Genomic DNA, 22,627 nt, shown 5'->3' with positions numbered 1-22,627 from the left:
AGCATGGCCAAATAAATAAATATTGAAACAAAAAATAAAGTAGTGGCCTCTATTATTTTCATGCAAGTAGATTATCACAGCCCACAAGCGTTGACTTACTGATGAGCTCAGTATTAACTGTCCTTATTGACTTATAAATACCATTATCCAAAAATGAAATATGAGTGTACATTCATTTTTTTAAAAAAAGAGCACCCAAGACGGAGGCAATGGACAAAGTGTTGAATTTGTATTTTGGTTATATTAATAGTTATTTGCTGTTTGGGATCAACAGAATAAATTGATTTCAATCAAGTATTGGCAAACTTTCTATAAAGGGCCAGAGCATAAGTGGTTTTGCTTTCATGGGCCCCAAATTCTCTGTTGAGGCTACTCTACTCAGTGACTATCTCTAGAAAACTGCCCAGGATCTTCCACAAGGAATGAACCTGGGGTAGATGAGAAAAACTGGAGACACTAATCCTGTCTTTAAGATTTTGATATAGTGCTCATCATGGATTTTTCTGGCATTGATTTTGATTTTTTTAAATATGCATTTATATGTATTTATTTGGTTGCATTGGGTCTCAGTTACGGCCAAAGGATCTTCATTGTGGTGCAAGGCCTCCAGAAGTCGGCAGTGTGCAGACTTAGCTGCTCTGTGGCTTGTGGGATCTTAGTTCTCCAACCAGGGATTGAACCAGTGTCCCCAGCATTGCAAGGCAGGTTCTTAACCACTGGACTACCAGGGAAGCCCCTGATTTTGCTTTTTTTCCAATACTGCATCAAGATAAAATTTGTATGAGATGTATTGAAAGAGTAACATGGAAACTTGCATTACCATATGTAAAATAGATAACCAAGGGGAATTTGCTGTATGGCTCAGGAAATTCAAACAGGGGCTCTGTATTAACTACTCTAGAGAGGTGGGATGGGGAGGGAGACGCAAGGGAGGTTCAAAAGGGAAGGGATATATGTATACCTAGGGCTGATTCATGTTGAGGTTAACAGAAAACAGCAAAATTCTGTAAAGCAAGTATCCTTCAATTAAAAAATAAATATTTAAAAAGGATACAATTTGTGTTGATGGCTGGGTTTTCTTTGGCCTTTCCTTACATTTTGTGTCCAAGATGACTGTCTTGTTGGCCTCGCCCTACTCCTGACTCTCTTCTAATAAAACTTAATTTATGAACATTGAAATTTGCTTTTCATCTGATTTTCACGTGTCACAAAATATTATTCTTTTGATTTCCGTTTTTGAACCACTGGAACACAAAGAAACTATTCTCAGCTTGTGGGACCTGTTGAAAAACAGGTGGCATGCCAGATTGGGCCCCTGCATGCGGCATGCTGCGCTGTTTCCGAGGGTCATCTAAGATTCATGTCTTAAACAATGTAACAAAATTTTAAATACTTAATTAAAAATTTTTTTCATTTTTACTCATCTTCATATTCACATAAAATGATTTTGTGTTAGTCGCTCAGTTGTGTCCAACTCTTTTGTGACCTCACAGGCTGTAGCCCACCAGGCTCCTCTATCCATGGGATTTCCCAGGAAAGAATACTGGAATGGGTTGCCATTTCCTTCTCCCTGGGATCTCCCAGACTCAGGGATCAAACTCGAATCTCCTGTTTGGCAAGCAGATTCTTTATGCCTGAGCTCCCAGGGAAGTCCTGGCATAAAAATACCTGCTATCATACGGGCATTCAAATGACTCTGAACACATCGATTCTACTTTTCTTCCTTTGTGATGTACCTTCTTGCGCCCAGGTTCCCAAGTACAGGGCGCCTGCCCAGAATAGCCCAGGAGGCCTGGTGGTTGGTGCAGGAACACCTGTGAGTGGCCAGACTGGCCCTCAGTCTCCCCTCCTCCCCTGCTTTCTCATCTAGGAAGGCCCGTCAACCCAAGACTATAAGCTTCCCAAGTGAGGGTGTGGAAGCGAAATGAGCTAATGACGCGTCACTCAACTAGCCAATGACCGCTTACAGGCTCTCAGGGCCCTGACTGAAGCTGTGATTCTAAGGTTTGGCAGGAGAGGTGGGACTTAACAAGGGCTGAACTACGAAAGAATATGCCTCCTCTAGCACAACACTGCAAAATGCAAGTGGAGTGAAAGATGCACTATTATTTTCTAAATTGTGGTGAATATATATAACACAGTCTACCAGCTTGACCACACTTGAAGTGCACAGCTCTGCGGCATTAAGCACGTTCATACTGTTGTGAAACATCCCCAACATCCATCTCCAGAACTTTCTCAACTTCCCAAACTGAAACTCTGTCCCCATGAAACACTCATTCCCCTCCCCTTTCCCAGCCCCTGGCCCCACCATCTCCTTCCTGTCTCTGTGGATCTGACTCCTCCAGGAACCTCCTGTGAGTGGAATCAGACAGTGTGTGTCCTTCTGTGTCTGGCTTCTCTCCCTGAGCATCAAGTCCTCAAGGGTCATCCAGGTTGTAGCAGGTGTCAGAATCTCCTTCTGTTTTAGGTCTGAATAATAGTCCATTGTACAGATGGACTATATTTTATTTATCCATTCATCTTTCAATGGCCTCTTGGGTTACTTCCATCTTTGGGCTACTGTGACTAGTGTTGCTGTGAACACAGGTGTACAAGTATTTGTCCAAGTCTCTAGGTATTTATCCAAAGAGGAACCGCAGGACCATAAGGTAATTTTCATGTTTAATTTGTTTAGGACCCGCCATACTGTTTTCCACAGCAGCGGCACCATTTTTCATTCTGCTGGTTATGCACAAGGTTTCCAACTCCTCTATCCTGTTGCTAATACTTTTTATTTTCTGGGTTTTTTTTTCAGTACTAGTCATCCTAATGGTGTGAAGCGGTATCTCATTGTGGTTTTGATTCATATATTTCTAAATGATGAGTAATATTAAGCATCTTTCCATGTGCTTATTAGCCCTTTAAATATCAGCTTTAGAAAAATGTTTATTCAGATATTTGTCTATTTCTTGTCTTTCTTTCCTTTTTCTGGCCACCCCAAATGGCAGACAGGATCTTAGATCTCTGGCCAGGTGGCAAACACCACCTTCTGCATTGGAAGATGAAGTCTCAACCAATGGACCTCCAGGGAAGTCCCCACATTTTGACTTCTTAAGCATCTGTTCCAACATGAACACAATGGTTCTAGATGCTGGATTTCCCACATGAGCAGTGATTCATTTCAGAAATCACTCTTGGGCGCCACGATTCGGGCACCAAATTCCAGAGCAGGTGTGACCCTCTGAGAGGGACCTGTCCACGGGGGACTGCTACCAGGGCTGAGTGTTGGTGAGCAGGAGATCTGAAGGAAGAAGAACTGGAGCCTCCTGACGGCAGAGGACCTGCCCACTCCACGTGTTGGTCTAAACTCAGCCCGGCTCACTGGGCCTGAAAGATGAGGAGGCTTCTCAGAGAGAAGGGCCAGGGTGCTGGGAACAGGGGAAGGCCCAGCCTCACGGACATAGGAAGAAAGGGGACTCGGCCTACAGGATGGGTGTGGCCAGACCAAGACTCTTTAATTACAGCAACCGGGAGAAGATAATACAGTAAATATTATCCCCTTTGTCTTAAAAGAAGTGAAAAATAACGTTAAACAGTGCCGGCACGTCCAAGTGTTCACACACCTCCAAGCCAGTATCATGTTCATACACGCTCGATGCTGTACCCAGTGCAGGTCAAATATAACCAGAAGAACTGGGCGATCAGCCCTTGGCCAACTTTTCCTGTAAAAGGCCCCACAGTGAATGTTTTAGGGTTAGATGCTCATTTCGGAGACTACTCAGCCCCTCCAATGTAGGGCGGAAGCTGCCACAGTTGATACGTACATGGATGAGTCTGGCCGTGTACCGATAAAACTTCACTTATGGCCCCTGGAATGTCAATTTCATGGAATTTCATGTGTTTCTAAACTATTGTTAATTTTGTTTTTTCCTACTGCTTTAAAATGTAAAATAATAATAGTAATCATTCTTATCTCTAAGGGAGAGCCTAAAACAATTGAGGGTAGATAAATGGACAGGTGTCCAACAGGCCATGTCATGTCTAATTGCGTGTTGGTGTGGAAATGTGAGCATTCAGAGACCAAGGACATTTGGAGGGTGACCGCCCACATCCCTGCCCAGTTTCCCTCCTCAAGCAAGAGGATGCAGGCTGTCAGGAAGTCTCTGAAAAGGACGTGCCCACAAGCCAGAGCAGGAGTTGGGTCACAAGGAAGCGAGAGGACAGCCCTCTTGCCCTGTGGCTTCTGACCCTCACTCCCCTCCACCACCCCCTCCACATAGCTCTGATGCGCATCTCCCCCATCTTTATGATTCAGGGTCTTTGTGCATTTCACAAAGGAAAAGAATTTGTGGATGCAAGAAAATTGTAGAAGCTCACACTTTTGAGGTGACATTTCTCCAAAGGAGGTCTACAAATGGGCAAGGAAAAGATTGTGCTCAAACATCACCAGTCATTTGGAAAACGAAATTGAAAACCACAAGATACTGCGTCACACCTACTAGGTTGGCTATAATAAAAACAAGGGAAAAGAAGACCGTGTCGGCGAGGACGAGGAGAAATTGGAGCCCTCCTACGCTGCTGGCGGGGACGGAAAATGGCGTGGCTGCTGTGGAAAACATTTGGCACCTCCTTTAGAAGTTGGTCACCATATGACCCAGCAACTCCACTCCTAGGTAGCCACCCAGGAGAGATGGAAATCGATGTTTACGCAAAAACTTGTCCACAAACATTCACGGCAGCATCACTTGGAATAACCCCAAGGTAGAAATAATCCAAATGTCCGTCACCGGATGAACAGATAAACAAATTGTGGTCCATGCATACAATGGAATAAAATTCAGCCATAAAAGGGAAGGAAGCACTGACACTTGCTGCAATGTCCATGAACTTCGGCACACGATGCTCAGTGGAAGAAGTCAGTCGCAAACGGCCTCTGATTATAGGGTGCCACTATAGGAAACATCCAGAACAGGCCAATCCACGGAGACAGGAGCTAGGTTAGCAATTACCAGGGGTTGGGGGAGGGGGAATTGCGGAGGGGCTCATAACAGGCACAGGGTTTGTTTTGGGGGCGATGAAACAGTTCCAGAATTAGATAGGGATGGATACAGAACATTATAAATATCCTAAAAATCACTGCATTGTACCTTAACATGGTAAATTTTATTTTATGTGAATTTTATCTCAATTAAAAGAAAATGACCCAGCAGGTACGGGCAGATGCCAGACAAGCAGCAAAAAAGACGTTCTATAAACGAATTTGTTCCCATATTTTTTTATTTTTAGTTTTTTGGCTGCTCCAGAGCATGCAGGATCTTAGTTCACTGACCAGGGATTGAACCTGGGCCCTGGGCATTGGGAGTGTGGAGTCTTAATCACTGGACTCCCAGGGAAGTCCCTGTCCCTTTGCTCTTTACCTGGAAAGAAGTGAAATATAGCACTGCTCCCAACCATGAGGAAGTTAGGCCTGAAAGCTGACTCAGTTGGAATTCTTTGTACCATTTTCAGAAGTAAACTTGGTTAAGGGACAAAAATCCTTCTCACACACTATTCCTAAGAGACCTTCTGTTTGAAAACCTCAGTGACGTGGAGGAAGGTGTAAGAAAGCCTGCTTTTAAAATGCCACAATGTTTGGTCAGATGTGTCCCGTAAACATAACCAATTTCGGGAAGGAGGGAGGAGGGGATAGCTAGGGGCGGGCTTCCCACCATCAGGACTTTGAAAGGAGAATATGTCCTAGTTTGAGAGTTGAGAGAAATGAAGACTTCCAGCTCTGTACCCCTCCTTCCAAGTGAACCTCACCACTGGAGGATAAAGAAGCAAGCAGTTTCTAGAAGATTTCATATTCATGAAACACTAATAAAGGAAAATCAAATTAGGTGTCTCAGAAGTCTTCAAGGATGTTAAAAAGAAACATATGATCTGTTACATTTAAAGTGGGGGGACAGCTTTGATTAGGGGTGGATAACTTTATTCCACTTGGTCTGGATCCTGGTTTTGTGTCATTTGTGTAGAGTCACAGTGTAAACTCTATGAGAAGTCAGATGACATGGAGAGACAGGTTGGAGAGCAGCATCTAGAGGCTGCACGAGAATCGGGGTCCCCACTTGGGAGGAGACACCCCAGCAGGAGCGGGCCCCCACTTGGCACTGGAGGACGATGACCCCGAGGGACCAGTCATCTGGTTTCACCACAGCTGAGCAAATGCTTTGATGGGGATTCGAGGCAACAGCTGGAAACCACGTACCAACAGGGAACTGGAAGGGATGGGAGTGGGGAAGCGCTGCTGCCACGCAAGCCTCGGCTCAGAGTCAAGGCAACAAGCGTGAACTTGTGTCGGCACAAACCTGCCGAATGGCTGGGCCTCCCCCAGCGGCACAGGCGGCGCAGCTGGCGGTAATGGATGGGGCTGAGTCAGCTGCACGTGGGCTGCGAAATGGGCTGGTCCAGGGAGAGGGGGTGAGGAGCCCCAGAATCTTTGAAATCCCGGGCAGATCCAAGGGGGGCGATCACTGTGCATTTTCCTGGTGGTCAGGCAGGGACACACAAGTTCACCCGATTGTCCAAAGTTCTGTGACCTGCTACGCTATGAATGAGACCGGAAGTTAAGGGTACAGGACAAGCAGATTGTGAAGGAGTGTGATGGTGCTGGGGCCGGCGTGGGAGAAGAGGGCGTAAGTCTCAGGCAAGGACATGGTTGGAAGTGACCACTGCTGCAAGACTGGAGTAAGAACATGAGAACAAGCTAATGCAGAAGAAAGGAAGTTCCCGCCCACCCAGCGATTCCCCTTCTGGGAATCTGTAAACATCTCACCAAATGCATAAGTATATTTGGATGAGGACATTCACTGCAACATTGCTGATGAAAGTGAAAAAGTACCAATGAAATGCCCCTAATAAGGAGCTAAGTAAGTGCCTCAGGACACATCTGTACAGAGGAAGCTCAGACAGTCAGCATAGAGCGATGCAGCAGACACACAGCGTGACAAGGAAAGACACAGACTGAGTATCAGATGAGAAGAGCACGCGCAGAAAAGTGAGCATCCCATGCCTACGAGAAAGGAAGGGACACTGACACACGCCGCAGCACGGAAGAACCTGGAAAACATGGCGGTGAGAGAAGGCAGCACAGCAGGCCAGACCGGGAACACGCGGCACAGGCAAGTCCACTGAGTCAGAGTGGAGTAATGGCTGCCAGAGGCTGCGGGAGGGTCAGGGGGTTTCTTTTGGGGGTGATGGAATGTTCTAGAAATAGCAGTGATGACTGTATAATCTCGTGAGGATACTAAAAGCCGTGAAATTGTACACTTTACATAGGGGTGAATTTTTATCAGTTACATTTCGATGAAAGAATGAGAAAGCATCAGTGAGGATGTTTTATCTGCGTACAAAATTGGAAAGCAACCGCACTGAACTTTACCATTGGTGGGAAGGGCAGGAGGAGAGAAGAGGGGGAAGCCAGAGGCTCTCTTTCTCCTCTTTATTTTTTAAAACGAGTTGGATTTTTTTCTACAGTGAAAAGATATGACTTCGGCTCCTTAATGGAAGAGGGGAAGTAAACAGACTTCCAGGAACTGCCCACAAGGATCCCAAAGTCCCCAGATGGTCCCTCGGGAATTCTGGGATCCAACTGCCCAGCCGCCAGGCGTGGACACCTGTTCACAAAGTTCAACCATGATCACTTTAGAAAATGGCAAACATCTGAGGTGGGGGGACCTGTGCTCCTCAGATCTTGTGAGTGACCTCAAACTGAGAGACTACAAAGGACTGAAGACAGTCAAGAGCTCAAAGACTGGTCACCTTTTATCATTATTATTATCGTTTTAAGTGGTTGTCTTTTAAAAAGAGTTGGGATGGGGACTTCCCTGGTGATCCAGTGGTGAAGATTCTGCCTTCCAATGCAGAGGACGTGTATTAAATCCCTGGTCACAGAACTAAGATCCCACCTGCTGTAGGGCAACCAAGCCCTCGCACCAAAATTAGAGAACCTCGCTCAGCCAATCAATCAATAAAAGACTCAGGATGATCTAAAGGTTGTGCCTGACCTCATTTGACACTTTGACCCACACTGTCTAATATGTCCATGGTGCCCACATATTACTACTGAGTTCTTGAAATGTGGCCCACCTGACCTGAGACGCGTGCTGGGTGTAAATCACACACTGGATTTCAGAGGCTTAGCCCCCCAAGAAGGATGTGGACTACCTCAATAAAAATGGTTTCATATAGAGGCTGTGGTTAAAAAAAAATATTTTGTAGATACTGGGTTAAATAAAAAATATTATTCAAATTAATTTCACCTGTTTTTACTTTTGAGACCATGGCTACTAGAAAATTTTAAGTTACGCACAACTCACGTTATATCTCCATTGGAAAATCGTGATCCAGGGGACTCCTAGGGTAAGTCACCCAACTGTGAAATCACAAATCTCTCATGAGGCCCTATGTTACTAGAAAGTAATAAGCGAAATGATTTCAGAGAATGGTCAGATTTTGATCTAGTAAGAGCTAGAGTCAATTCAGGAGAAGGCAATGGCAACCCACGCCAGTACTCTTGCCTGGTAAATCCCATGGGCAGAGGAGCCTGGTGGGCTGCAGTCCATGGGGTCGCTAGGAGTCGGACACGACTGAGCGCCTTCACTTTCACTTTTCACTTTCATGCACTGGAGAAGGAAATGGCAACCCACTCCAGTGTTCTTGCCTGGAGAATCCCAGGGACAGGGGAGCCTGATGGGCCGCTGTCTATGGGGTCGCACAGAGTTGGACACGACTGAAGCGACTTAGCAGCAGCAGCAGAGTCAATTCAACGAATTATTTGGTGCTCCACAAAGACAGACCTGATCTCTGCCCTCAGGGGTCTTATACTGTGTGTGAGAGAAAAGTGTTAGTAGCTCAGTCGTGTCCAACTCTTTGGGACCTCATAGACTGTAGCCCACTAGGCTCCTCTGTTCATGGGACTCTCTGGGCAAGGATACTGGAGTGGGTTGCCATTCCCTCCTCCAGGGGATCTTCCCGACCCAGGGATTGAACCCGTGTCTCCTGCATTGCAGGCAGATTCTTTACCATCTGAGCCACCAGGGAAGAGAGAAAAGGAAACACACAAATAACGCCATCGGAGCCAAAGGTGACAGGTGCTGACTCCAGGTAGAACTTGGGAAGATAAACCCTGGGGCAGGGAACCTGAGACTGTCTCATAATGGACACTGCGGGACAAGCAGGACCTTCCCATGAGGGTGGAGGGGTGAGGGTGGGGTAGATGGGGAGGGTGGGGCAGTTCAAGAGCAAGAACCTTGTGCAGGGAAGTGTGTGTGTCCTGGGGGTGGGGACCAGGAGAAGGGCAGAGAGACTGGGCTGGTGGGGGCTTTCGGGGAAAACAGGCTGTGAATGCACTGGACTCCATCCTTCATCACAAGGCAGAGGCCAGAAAACCATGGCCCATGCCCAAGGCCAACTCCAGGCCAGTTGGCTGCCTGGTTTTGTACAGTCCACAAACCAAGAATGATTTTTACTTAAAAAAATTTTTTTTAATTTATTGTTTACTCTTTGGCTGCATCGAGAGATGTGGGATCTTAGTTCTCCAACCAAGGATCGAACCTGTGTCACCTCTGCAATGGGAGCCCAGAATCTTAACCACTGGACCGTCAGTAAAGTCCCTTTACATTTTTTAATGGTCAGAAAAAAAAAAAAAAAAAAAAAGGTCAGAGTCAAACTATTTTGTGGCACATGGAAATGATAAGAAATTTACATTTCGGCGCCCGTAAGTGAAGTTTTATTGGCACTTGGCATCCTTTGCAAATGACCAGAACCACCATAAATAAAATCTGGTTCCAAACAGTGATGAGTGTGGCCCTATCCCACTGCAGAAAGAAGAGTTCTTTCACAAATATTGAGTGCCATGTCTTGTGGAGGAAATAAATCTAACTGACGTAAGTATGCTTGTTTCAAATCGACTTTTTAATGGAGTGAAATCTTTGAAAAGCTCCAAAGCAAACGAATATGAATCAAGCCATTGCAATTGGCTTGATGTAAAATTAGGCATTTAAACATCCTCCACGGTGTATGGCATGGGCTTCCGTGGTGGCTCAGCAATGAAGAATCCGCCTGCAACGCAGGAGACACGGGTTCATTCCCTGGGTTGGGAAGATCCCCTGGGGGAGGAAATGGCACCTCACTCCAGTATTCTTGGCTGGAGAATCCCATGGACAGAGGAGCCTGGTGGGCTATAGTCCACAGGGTCGCAAAAGAGTCAGACACAACTTAGCAGTCGCTAAGAACAGCAACAACTGTGTACGTGGCTCCTGGCTTTAGGACCCAGCAGCAATTGGGTGGTAAGACTTCCTGTCTCCAGGAAGAGCCCTGCTTTCTGGAGAAGAACCTTCAATTTCAGCTGGGCCAAAAGGAGAGTCAATTAGCAGCAGGGGTCTTTGATTAAAATTTCTCTGGGGATTTGGTACAAAACAACAACAAAAAAACAAACTACATATTGAAGGGGCTGGAATGTTAATCTAAGCTGAATCTAAAACACAGGTTGTTGTTGTTTTTTTAAATATCAAGTTTACTGATTCTCAAATGTATATAACCATCACTATTATTTAATTCCTGAATATCTTTATCATCCCCAAAGAAACTTTTATATATTACAAATCACTCCCCATTGCACATCCCCACCCTCAAAACCTCCAGCAACCAAGTGACTTTTTGTCTCTGTGGATTTGCTATTCTGGATGGTTCCTATGAATGGAATCATATAATATGTGACCTTTTTTTTGGCCTGGCCTCTTTCCTTTGGCATAGTGTTTTCAAGAGTCATACAACTCCATGTTGTAGTATTATCAGCGTTTCATTTGCTTCAGTTGGCAAATAGTAGTCAAGTATGTGGGTGCATGACATTTGTGTATCCATTCTTCTACAAATAGATGTTTGGGTCATCTTCACATTTGGCTGTTATGAGTAATGTTGTTATGAACACTGTGTACACGTTTTGGTGTAGACATGGTGGGTTTTGGATTGTTTGGGGTACACACTTGGAATGGAAATGCTGGGCCATATGGTAAGTCTATGAGGAACTGCCAAACTGAAAAACACAGAGTTTTGAGGGTTACCAAATCGCAGGCAAGGATTTCGGGATTTTTACTTGCTACTCAACGTAGGCCTGAAGAGCTCTCTGGCTCAAGGGTTTGAGTCACTCACGTGTGAAGTACAAAGACGTGCGGGAAGTGTGGCAGGGACAGCTGTCCCCTGAGGGCTCACACCTGAGGACAGGAAGTGAGACACATAAAGCCACGATGGCACATTCATGCAGCGTGGGATGCGAAACCTACATGCCCTGGTACTTCTGACTGATCGGTCCAGGGGCACCTAACTAGGGGCTGGTTCTGCCCCTCAGGGGGCATTTGCCACGTGCTGGGGACAGAGTTGTCATCAGGATTGGGGGGCTGGAGTGGGTGCTCTGGTCAGCTGGAGGCCAGGGATGCTCTTCAACCTACTCCGAGGCCCAGAACGGCCTCCCCACCATCCCACCAAGAACAATCGGGCCCCAAAGTCAATGGTGATGCGTTGGAGAAACCTGGCCTACTCTTCTGCTTTCCCACTTAATTCACCAATGACCATCTCAAGGGTCCCTGGAGAGAGCGCATCAGAGAAGAGGTAAGTTTTCATCAGCAGAAATGACATTTCAAAGAAAGGGGAGACCCAAGTATTAGACCTCTTTTAAGGCATCGCAAGCCCATCCAGAGAAGTCGTGAAAGATGGGTAATGAAGAGAAGCAGGATTGGATGGAGACAAGCCTTGAACACTGAGCTAAGTGCCACGTGGTTATAACGACGGGGAGGGGCCAGTCCATCTGTTTGGCTACAGAAAGCAGAGAGAATGTGCCCAACCCCTCCTCCTGCCAGAGCCCAGGAGAGTCATGGCGGGGTGGACTGCGAGGGGATGAAGAGGTAGGTAAGACTTGGGAGCCCAAGGCACGAAGTCTACGTGCAGGATCTGGGAGTGACTCCAAGTGTGCTCACTGCTGCAGAGCTGAGACTACAGAAACCCTCCTTCCAGAACAGGAGGGGAGAGGAAGGTGGGCTCCTGTGGTCATGAGAGCTACAAGACCCGGAGAAGCGAGGCCTTTCAGACCCCACATACTCGAGGGAGGGAGAAGCTTCCCAATCAGAATCTAGGCGGGGCCGCCACGTCTTACTCCGCCATCCTGCAGTTCGTTCAGCTAGAAAATCGCTCATTGGTGAGTCTCTTCCGGTCCCTGCCGAGTTTCCCCAACGAGCACAGTCCAGTTCCAGTGATAAAGGCTCGGTCAGGCATGGACTAAGGCCAGCGATGAATTTGTTTTTTACAGGGCTTCCAGAAATACCTTCTTCTTGAAAAAAAAAAAAAAATCTCTATTTGGCTGCTCCAGGTCTTAGCTGCAGAACATAGGTGGGATCTTACTGTGTGCCCCGTGGGATCTAGTTCCCTGACCAGGAATGGAACCTGGGACCCCTTCATTGGGAGCTCAGAGTCTTAGCCCCTGGACCACCAGGGAAGTCTCCAGAAATAACTCCTATTCATGCCTGCCTGTCATTTTAAGAGTTGCCCGTATCACCATGCCTTGATTTACACAATTGAGGAGCTCTGGAATTATACCCACTTCACGTTTTAACTTCCAGTCCAAATGTCAGTGGCAAATGGCTGCTAGCAATTTAAAATTTCTCTATCACCTTCTCCCCTTGTGACTCCCTACATGATGATATATGAATACACTTAAGTGTTTGGCTAACTGTAAGTGACTCAGATGTTTCATATTTGGGGTCCATAGCACTGGTTGAACAGGTGGAGACCCTAGGAGCACTAAACACAGAGAAGTCCCCAGGAAGGTGAACTCTTCTAGAAGATGAAGAATTCTTTTAAAAATCCAACACATGCTTCAAGCTCTTTTCGGTGGGTCTGGAATTCCAAATTTATTTTTTCTCCAGCAGGCTCCATCTGTGCGTATTCTGAGAAGGACAGGCGAGGTGGGGAACCTCTGCGTGGTGTTTTCTTTGGGTGCTTCCTAGACGGGTGGAGCTGGAACACATTTTTGTGGGCTGTTGATTTTTGGGGGAAATTGCTTCCCAGGCCTTACCCTGCAGGTCACCCTTTGGAGAGAAACGTATCCTGGAAACATGGCGCTGTCTCCAAAAGATAAACAGTTCACATTTTAAAAATACAAGCATAATTAAGTGTTGCTGCGACTTCAGGAATGGGCTGCTTCTATATCATTAGTGTGATTTCAACAGTTTGCTGAGGAGACAGGCACTTGTGAGCCAAACCTCTTGTCCTTCTCTGGAGACATATCCTTCCCCCTTTATGCTGGGGAACTGTCCCTGTTGGCTCATCTCTCTGGTTTCTGCCAAATCTCACCCTCTGGTGCTCAGACCTTGAGTTGCTTCCTCCTCTGGCTTCAGAGCTCTTTGCCTGGTTCCCCCTGTGCCTGCCAAACCTCCTCTGTCTAGCATGATTCAAGGAGCCAAATGTGGAAGCAGCCCAAGTGTCTATCGACAGATGAATGGATACACAAATTGTGGTCCATCCACACAGTGGAATATTATTCAGCCCCAAAGATGAAGGAGACACTGACACCTGCTACACCTTGGATGAACCACGAGGACATAAAGCTCCGTAAGAGAAACCAACACAAAAGGACAAATGCTGTCTGATTCCACCCATAGGAGGTCTCTCACGGAGTTAGAGCCATAGAGACAGGAAGTAGATGCTGGGGCCAGGGGCTGCGGGAGGGGGTGGGGAGTCAGTGTTTCATGGGGACCGAGTTTCAGTTTGGGAGATGAGAAAGTTCTGGGGATGGGTGGTGGGGATGGTTGCCCAACAATGTGAATGTGCCTGGTGCCACGGAGCTGTGTGCGTAACATGGGTTAAAATGATAAATTTTATGTCAGTGTGTTTTGCTATCATTTTTTAAACATGCTTTCCTCTGACTCTTGGTTTCCTGCTCTTGGAATTTGGATGGTTCTGCCTCTGGCCTTTTCTTCTCACTGTCTGGCTTCTCCCTGAGTGAGCGTATCCATTTTCACGCCTGAAATGACCAATGACGTGCTGACAGCACCCAGATCCTGACCTCCAGCCTGGACTGCCTCCCTCCCCATCTCCGGACCCCAAAATCCAGTAGCCTGGCGGAAAACTGCCTGCTCTCCAGTGGCCCCATGAGTCTCAAGCCAGCCAAGCCCATGCCCATGCCTCAACTCCTTACCCTTCTCCCCACTAGCATTTCCTGGGACCCCTGACTCACTGAAGTGGCCTGTTCTGCCTGATCCCCAAAGTCAGACTGGACTCCTCCCAGTCCTTTGTCCCACAAGAAGTCACTGGGCCCTCGGAGCCCCCAGAACCCTGCACCTCTGTCTCCCCAAGCATCCCCGGCTGGTGTAGTCGGCCTGGCCCCTGTCACCCCAGGCTTGGACCACACCAGCCATAATTCTCCATCACCAGCCTCCAGAGGCCATGCCTTCCACTCCACCTACCAAAATCCCATCGGATCGCAAAGATCTTCCCCAACAAACCTCTTGTCCTGGCACCAGACAAGTCCCACTCATCCAGTCAGAGGTAGGCAAATTGTCCCTATAAAAGCCCAGGCAGTAAATACGTTAGGCTTTGAGTTTCACATTCTGTGCCCATTGCAAATAGTCTATCCCGCCGTGGCCTCTAAAAGGCAGCCAGAGATTACGTGGGTGGATGAGTGTGGCTGTGCCGCAGCGAGCCTTCACTTACAGAAACAGACCATGGAGGCTGACACCTGCTCTCCTCTCTGGCCTGGTCTCCTCCATTCCCTGTGTTCAGCTTCCAGAAAACACAGTCGTGCCACAGCTCTCCCCACCTGTCTGCCTGCACTTCAAAGCTCCACTCCAGCCTACCTCCTCCTGGACACCTTTCATGGCCCCTCCAGGTGAGCGCCTGCCTCCTCTGTGTACCTGCTGGACCCTAGAGAGGCCTCCAGCCCATCCTTGTTCTGAAGCCGTCGCCCTCTCCTAGTTGGTCTTAGTCTCTGTAACTTCACAGGATAGTGTTTGACTCAGAGAGTTATGAACAAAGGAATGAATGAATGAATGAGAGATGAAGAAATGGCAGAGGTCTAGAAAGTACGTTTTCCAGTGAACGACTGGACACCAAGGCTCTGACAGCTACGGGAGGAGGTTAAATCTCCCGAGACCTAATTTATACTTAGAATAGCAGCCAGACTGCTCCCTATGGCCCCTGGGGCCCTCTGTGTCTCCTCCTTTTGCTCACCAGTTATTAGCCACACAGCCACGTTTCTCTGCCCTCACCAGGGCCAGGTGATTCCACCTGCCACAGGACCTTTACACCTGCTGCCCCCTCAGAAGGCTCTCCCTGTGAACTGCACAGGGCTGCTCCCTCTTATCAGTTCAGTCTCAGCTCAACTATCACCTCCTGAAGAGCTTTCCTGGACACCATAGCCCAGTTCTTACACTTAAACACACACACACACACACACACACACACACACACACACACTCACTCAAAGTAACTGCAGAGATCTTAGTAGAAACAGGCTCACATTATATAGCATATCTGGGCTTCATTACATAGTAAATGACAAATCATCACTATATTGGGCCATAACAAGTAAGTTCTAGGCTTTTAATGGCTTTATAAGGTGTTTTTTCTTTTTTTCCATTTTTCAACACAGCATGCATGTGGCAGGTATAATCTAATTCACAGGGTCTGAAATCCAGTTGCTGTATGTATCATCAATAGGCTTTGGAAGCCAACTATATTTCTTGGAAAGTCATAGAATTGACCAGAATTAAAAATGAGGTTGCCAGGGCTCAAAACCCTGCTTTGAAACATACAAAACCTAAGTATCATAAAATAGGAATGCATTTCAAGAAAAAAAGAAGCAAGGTGTAACAAGGAGTAAGGCCAGGCAGTCTGCTCCTGAGGGCCCAACTCAAGTCCTGGCACAAACACCAGGCCAGTTCTCACCTCTGAGCCACTGATTTCCAGATTTTGACCTGATTGGCACCTAAGTGACAGCGATAACAGAGAGGGGAAACCAGTTTTTAAACATTCTCATCTGGAGGTTCTGCTGGCTGAGCTGGCTGCTTGGCGAAACCCATCCAAAAGTGTGATGTTTGGGGAGTAATTTCAGATGAACCGATACCCCAACCAAGATGTGAGCTACTTTTCTGGTGACATTTGGTTTTGCCTAGAGCTTCACGCTTGCAGATACCATATCAGAGGATTTCTATGCAATTGAAGGGTATTTCCCAACTTAAAACAGACCATGTAAGGCTCACCCACTCAATAGAGCAAGAAGTATTTACTGAATGTCTCCTCAGCACTTGGTGGTCAGGAAACCAAACTGAAAAATCCATCCCAGGCAGGCCACACTGCTTCTTTGTTCTGTTCTAATAATAAAAATAACAACAGCAATAATAATAGCTACTCTGTCATACACCTATTCTGTACCAGGCCTTGGGCTACACAGTTATAATATTATTTCTAATATCAAGACCATAAAGTGGGGACTTCCCTGGTGGTCCAGTGGTTGAGATTTTGCCTTGCAATACAGGGGGTGTGGGTTCGATTCCTGGTTGGGGAGCTAAGATCCCACATGCTGCACAGGGCCAAAAGACCAAAACATAAAACAGAAGCAATTTTGTAACAAATTCAACAAAGACTTTAAAAACAGTCTACATTTTAAAAAACACAGTATTAAAAAAAAAATATGTAAGTGATTACCTCCTTCACCTATGCCAAACCTTACCTGAAGTCATTGAGCTAATAAACATTAACCCCCTTCTGCGCCAGGCCCAGAAGCCCACATGGGCAGCATCCAGGGCTGGGACTCATACTTTTCCTTCCCTCTTCCCACTGACTTCATTCATCCAATCTGAGCTGTACTGAGTCATACAGAAGGCGAGATATGGTAAATAAAGAGCAGCTCTTCATTTTCACAGCAGCTTTCCCATTAGGTGCATGGGAGATCATTTACTTATTCACTTAACAAATATTTATCAAGTGCCCACTCAGTGCCAGAATGATTCTCAGCCTGGGGGATACGGAAGTTCATAAAACACCCAGAGCGTCTTGGCAGCGAGCTGACATTCTAATGAGAGAACAGCAATCATAAAATCAATCTATGTAATATATGGGGTGTTAGTGATAAATGTGAAAGAGAGAGAAAGCCCAGGGTGGTGGGGGGAGGGGACAAAGGTACCATCACTTGCAAGTCAATGGCCTGGGAAGATGAGTTTGAGAAAAGGCTTGAAGGCTGTGAGGGAGGAAGCCCCCAGATGCCTGGACCAAGAACTTTCCAGGCAGAGGGTTTGAGGTACTCTGGGAAGGCCAGTGACGTTGAAGGCAGGCACATGGGATTGGAGATTAGGCTAAAGAGGGACTGGGCTGGGGGCCCCAGTTGGGGGATGGACTTCTGTTCTGTTTTTGCTCCAAGTGAGATGGGAGCCGCGGGTGGGTTCTGAGCTGAGGAATACACAACAGGACATGATACAACCCTCAGTGAACGGCTGGAAGCATCTGGGCATGAGGAGCTAGAGGCCTAGACCAGGGGCTGATGGTGGAGGTGGTGAGGCGCGGTTAGATTTTAGGTTTTTTTGCTGATGGCTTGAGAGAGAGAGAGACTGAGGGAAAGACAGAGACATGCACACATACACACACACAGGGCTAGAGGATGACTCCGAAGTATTAGCCTGAGCAGCTGGGAGAAGCCGGCTGATACTCACTAAGGGACCTGGGAGTCTTCAGAGGAACAGATTGGGGGACTGTAAGCCCTTGCCCTTAAGCTGCCTCTCAGGGTCGCCAATTTCACCAGCCCTAGCAGCCAACCCACTTGGTGGGCTCTCCCCAGCCCTTCCCCTTATCCTCTGCCCCTACTCCTTCTCCCCTTAATTCTGGGTCTTCCTCTCAAGCTCTCCCTCTTTGTTTGCCTTTTCTGATAAGAATTCCTTGGCTCATCTTGGGTTCAGTGAGGGTCTGATGAGGGAGAGTTTCTCTGAGAACCTCCCATGCTTTGAAAAAACGTTTACATTTTACAAATATGTAGGTGTGTAGCGGGGAGCACGTCATTTAAATAAGTGGTTGGGATTAAATAAGTGTTGACACTTCCCTGGCAGTCCGGTGGCTAAGACTTCACACTCCCAATACAGGGCACCTGGGTTTGATCCCTGGTCAGGAAACTAAGATCTCACATGCCACAACTGAGACCTGACACAGCCAGAAAAATAAATAAATATTTTTTAAATAAATAAATAAGTGGATAACCTGCATTAACTAAAAAGAGCCAAATGTACCATAAGATATGGTTCCTCCTGGCCCTGGAATTTTATGAGCAAAACCACCACATGTGACTACCAAAACTGTACATTTAAAATGTTGACTCAATTCTATGATTAATGAAAGTTCAATTCATCAAATATAAATTCATATTAATTAATTTTAATTCAAATCTGAATTTACAAATTAGATCTAAAGAATGAGAGCCAGATAAGTTCCTGGCGTGTGTATTTCTGGTGACTAGCTCCATCCTGGCAGTGCTTCAGTGATCAACATGGTTAAAAGAAAAATATTAAGGTGATATGTACCCAGCACCCAGAAAGCACGTATCAGCTGAATTTCAAAGGAATTGTTCTCTTACTGGGTGTCACCAGTAACTCTGTCCCTCTCCTCCTGGACTCCCCTTCTCAGCATCTCAGGGGTTTATCTGGGATGAGAGGAACACACCTTCAGGGTTAAATAAGTCATATGGCTTGGATCACAGGGCCAAAGTGTTTCTGAACTCATTTCCTGACCCAAATCAGTTGCAATATCACAGGCTCTGGGAACCAGTTATCTTTTCCATCATATATTATGAAAAATCTTTTTTTAAAAAAAAGACTACCCAGTCCCCTCCCATACTCTACCTAGCCTGTTGGCAAAATTAGCAGCAGTAATTAAGGAAATCAAATTCCTTGGGCAGGGGGGATCCCATATGCATTTTTTCTCTGGCCAGAGTAGATGAGTAGCCATTTCTAAGATTATTTTAGAGTCAGTCCAAGCTTTTAAACTGGAGTGGGAGAGAGAACAGGTAATCAGCCCCTGGTACTCCCCAGCACAGAGGGTAAGGGTCTTCATATAAGCAAACAAATGTTTCAGAGTATGAAGCAACAAGACAAAAATGTGTTGCCAATACCTGCAGGCAACAGAGAAAATTGTTATTGTTAATGTTTTCTGTTGTTGTTATTACTATTATTACTATTTTGTTGGGTAAGTCTTCCTTAACATGAAGAGCCTTGCATAAGGTTTGATATTTTGGATCTGCAGAGATAAAGCTGATTGGGAGGGGGGGAAACTCATGACAGCCTGCACTGACAGTTAAATGCACAGAGGCACAGAGCAAGAAAATAGCTGTATGGGGGGACTGCGGGGTGGGGTGGGGGTGGGGAGGCGGGGGGCGGCGCATAATTTAAACACCCAGAAGCCGAGGAATGAGCTCTCCGCGGAAAGGCAGCCCTGGACTTGCGTGCGGCACCCTGCCCTTCTCCCTCATTCCTGCGGGGCAACCAGGAGGTTAAAATTAGGACGATGAACCACCCCCGCCGCCGCCGCCAGAATGGCAGGGGCTGTTGGGCCCCGGGGGCCCTGTAAATAGCCACTAGGATCGGAAACCCAACTTTTCCGAGCACGGCAGCGAGAAAAACCAACGGGGACGAAGCTGGAGGGAGCGCCGCTGGCATGTCCCAGAGGGGAGAAAAAAAGGAATAGAGTATTTGGGGGCGGGGGTTGGGAGGTCGGGATGGGGGGAGAGACTGGGGGGAGGGGGGTCGGGGTCGGGGATGGATTATCACAGACACACACACAACCAAGCACTCGAACAACTCCCGGAGAAAATGCCACCGAGCAGTTTGGGCCACAAACCCTTTACAAAATAATTATTAAAAAAAAAAATCCTTTCGGTGAAACTTTTCTTGCTTCGCGATCAGTCCTAAGATGGGAGCTGCGGGTGTGCACAGGGGCTTCCTGAGGGGCGCCGAGGGACTGGCGGATCCAGGATCCCCCAAACTGTGGAATGCGCGGTTACCAGGAGAGACAGCCGAGAAGTGTTCGAAGAGCCCTAAACCCGAGAAACTTTTTTGGTGAAAAGGTGAGAAACGGGTCTCCGGGCAAGCCCGATTCTCGGGAGTTTGTGGTCAAAAAGCGAGGAGGGGAGCGGTTCTTCCTCTAGACCAGCGTACCGACTTCGGATTTTAAAAGTGAGGAGGGGGCTACAGAAAACTCTCAAATTCAGAATTTGGGGGCGAGGTCAAAAGGAGGTGAGAACGAACGCTTTAAACCTTCTCAATTCAGTGACTTGAGTTTAGGAGTGAGAGAAGTGACTCTGGGCGCCCCAATTTCAGAGATTTGGGGAATTAACAGGAAGAGCCCCCAGGCGCCTTCAATTCAAGAAGTTTAAATGTCAGAGTTCAACAGGCGTTGCCGAGGCGCCCCCCAATTCGGGGTTTGAGGGAAAGAGTGAGACAGGGGTCTTCGGGCGTCCCCAGCTTAAAAATTTGGGGAGTCAGAGTGAGAAGGAGTTCCCCACGAGTCCCATATTCAGGGGGTTTGAAGGTAAAAGTTTGAAAGGGGTTCTCGGGGCGCCCCCAACTCGGGGAGTTGGAGGGTGACAGTGAAAGACGGCACCCCGGGAGCCCCCAACTCAGAAAGTTCTGAAAAAAGTGAGGCGATGGGTCCCCACCTCTCCCTGACTTTGGTTAAAAGGAAAAGGGGGACCCCCTCGGGCACCCCAAACTCAGCTGCGACTTCGGGACTCAGGGTGAGGAGGGAGGTCCCGCGGGCGCGCCATCTCGGACGTTTGGGGTGAACGGCAGGGACTGCGCTGCCCGCCTCTCGACCCCCGATCGGGATCCCCGCCGCCCCCCGCACTCTCTCGCCGGGCAGAGCCCGGGGCGGTCGCATCGGTCACCTGGAGTTCGGGCCGGGAGTTCGGGCAACGGCTCCCGCGGCGGCGGTGGCGGCTGCTGCGTGTTGGTCCCCGTTGGTAAGTAACAGTCTCCACGGCTACAGTCTCTATGGCGGCGGCGGTGGCGGCGGCGGCCGCTCCTCCTCCGGCTCCCTGCGCCCGCCCGCCCGCCTGCCTGCCTCGCGCCGCCTGCCCTCCTGCCGCGACGGGGCGGGGCGTTGTTATCGGCAACGGTTACCAGGCTCCGCGCCCCACCCCCTCAACGGCCCGCCCACGGCCACCTCCCACGGGCGCGATGGGGGCGGGGCGCAAGACTTTGCGGCTCCCCACTGGCTGTGTGCAGTGCCTGTCAGCGGGCGTGAAGAGGGCGCGGCTCGACCAACCGCCGCGAAGAGGGGCGGGGCTTGGCGGGAGGCGCGCTCTGCGAAGGAGGGTTGGAAGGCCGGAGGCGCGCGCGGGCTCGGTGCTGGTGGTGCAGCTCCCGGAAGGCCGGGTTTTGGGGACCCAGACGCCTTACTACCGGTGTTCTGGTACAGTCTGGACCCGCGGTCAGCAGAATCCGATCCGCAAGCCAGATGACTTATATTCATGGCCCACGAGCTGGGAATTTTAATATATATTTTAAGCGGTAAAAAAATTAAAAGGATCTTTGGTAGCACGTGGAAACTATATGAAAGTCTATTTTATTTTACTGAATCCAGTATTTTCAACTCCTTTAAGGGTTAACAGACCAAGACCTGTGGGGCAAATTCCACCAGCCCCGTGCCTATAAAGTTTTATCAGAACATAGCTTCCCTATTTGCTTAAGTGAGGGGTCCCCAACCTCAGGGATCTAACCCCCTGATGATCTGAGGTGGAGCTGGCTTAATAATAATAGAAATAAAGTGCACCATGAATGTAGTGTGCTTGAATCATCCGGAAACCATCTCTCCCCTCCCAGTCCGAGGAAAAAATTGTCTTCCGTGAAACCTGTCTTCAGGACAGGGAAAGTTGTCCCACAGAGTTGGGTACCAGACACTTGAGTATTTGCACAAAGATGGGATGACACAAGCAAAGTCTAAAATATTTACTACTTGATACTTCACAGAAAATGTTTGCCAACCTTTCCCCCTCCTTCCTACCCCCAGGTAGTAGGTTCAGTTTTTTTTTTTTTTTTTGGCATAAGAGATACTAGATCAGCGACCAGAAGTTGAACCCAGCCCCCCACCCTCCTTGGGAGTGCGAAAACTTAACTACTGGACTGCTAGGGAAGTCCCAGGGGGTTCAACTTTTGAATGGGACAAACAAGACACCCTGGTAGAGTTTGGGTGTTTTGGGGAGCAGGGGGTGATTGACACTAAAAAAAGTAAACATAAATAGTCATTTGGGAGAAGGGGCTGGAATTCTAGGAGAAAAAGCTTGTTCTGAGAAAAGGCAGGCAGGGCAATTTAAGGGAAGGTTAGATTTCATTCATCCATTCGACAAATCATCATATTAGTCAACACTGACTAAACTGTCCTTATATGCCAGAAAGTACTCTAAGCATTTTTCATACACTAACTCAGTTAAGACAGTGTATTAAAAAGCAGAGACATCATTTTGCCAACAAAGTTCTGTACAGTCAAACCTATGGTCTTTCCAGTAGTCATGTATGGATGTGACAGTGCAACCACAAAGAAAAATTGATGCTTTCAAGTTGTATTGCTGGAGAAGAATCTT

Source organism: Capricornis sumatraensis, chromosome 9 (assembly GCF_032405125.1).
Source record: "Capricornis sumatraensis isolate serow.1 chromosome 9, serow.2, whole genome shotgun sequence".
NCBI classification, from domain to species: domain Eukaryota; kingdom Metazoa; phylum Chordata; class Mammalia; order Artiodactyla; family Bovidae; genus Capricornis; species Capricornis sumatraensis.
Note: the sequence above shows the minus strand (reverse complement) of the source record.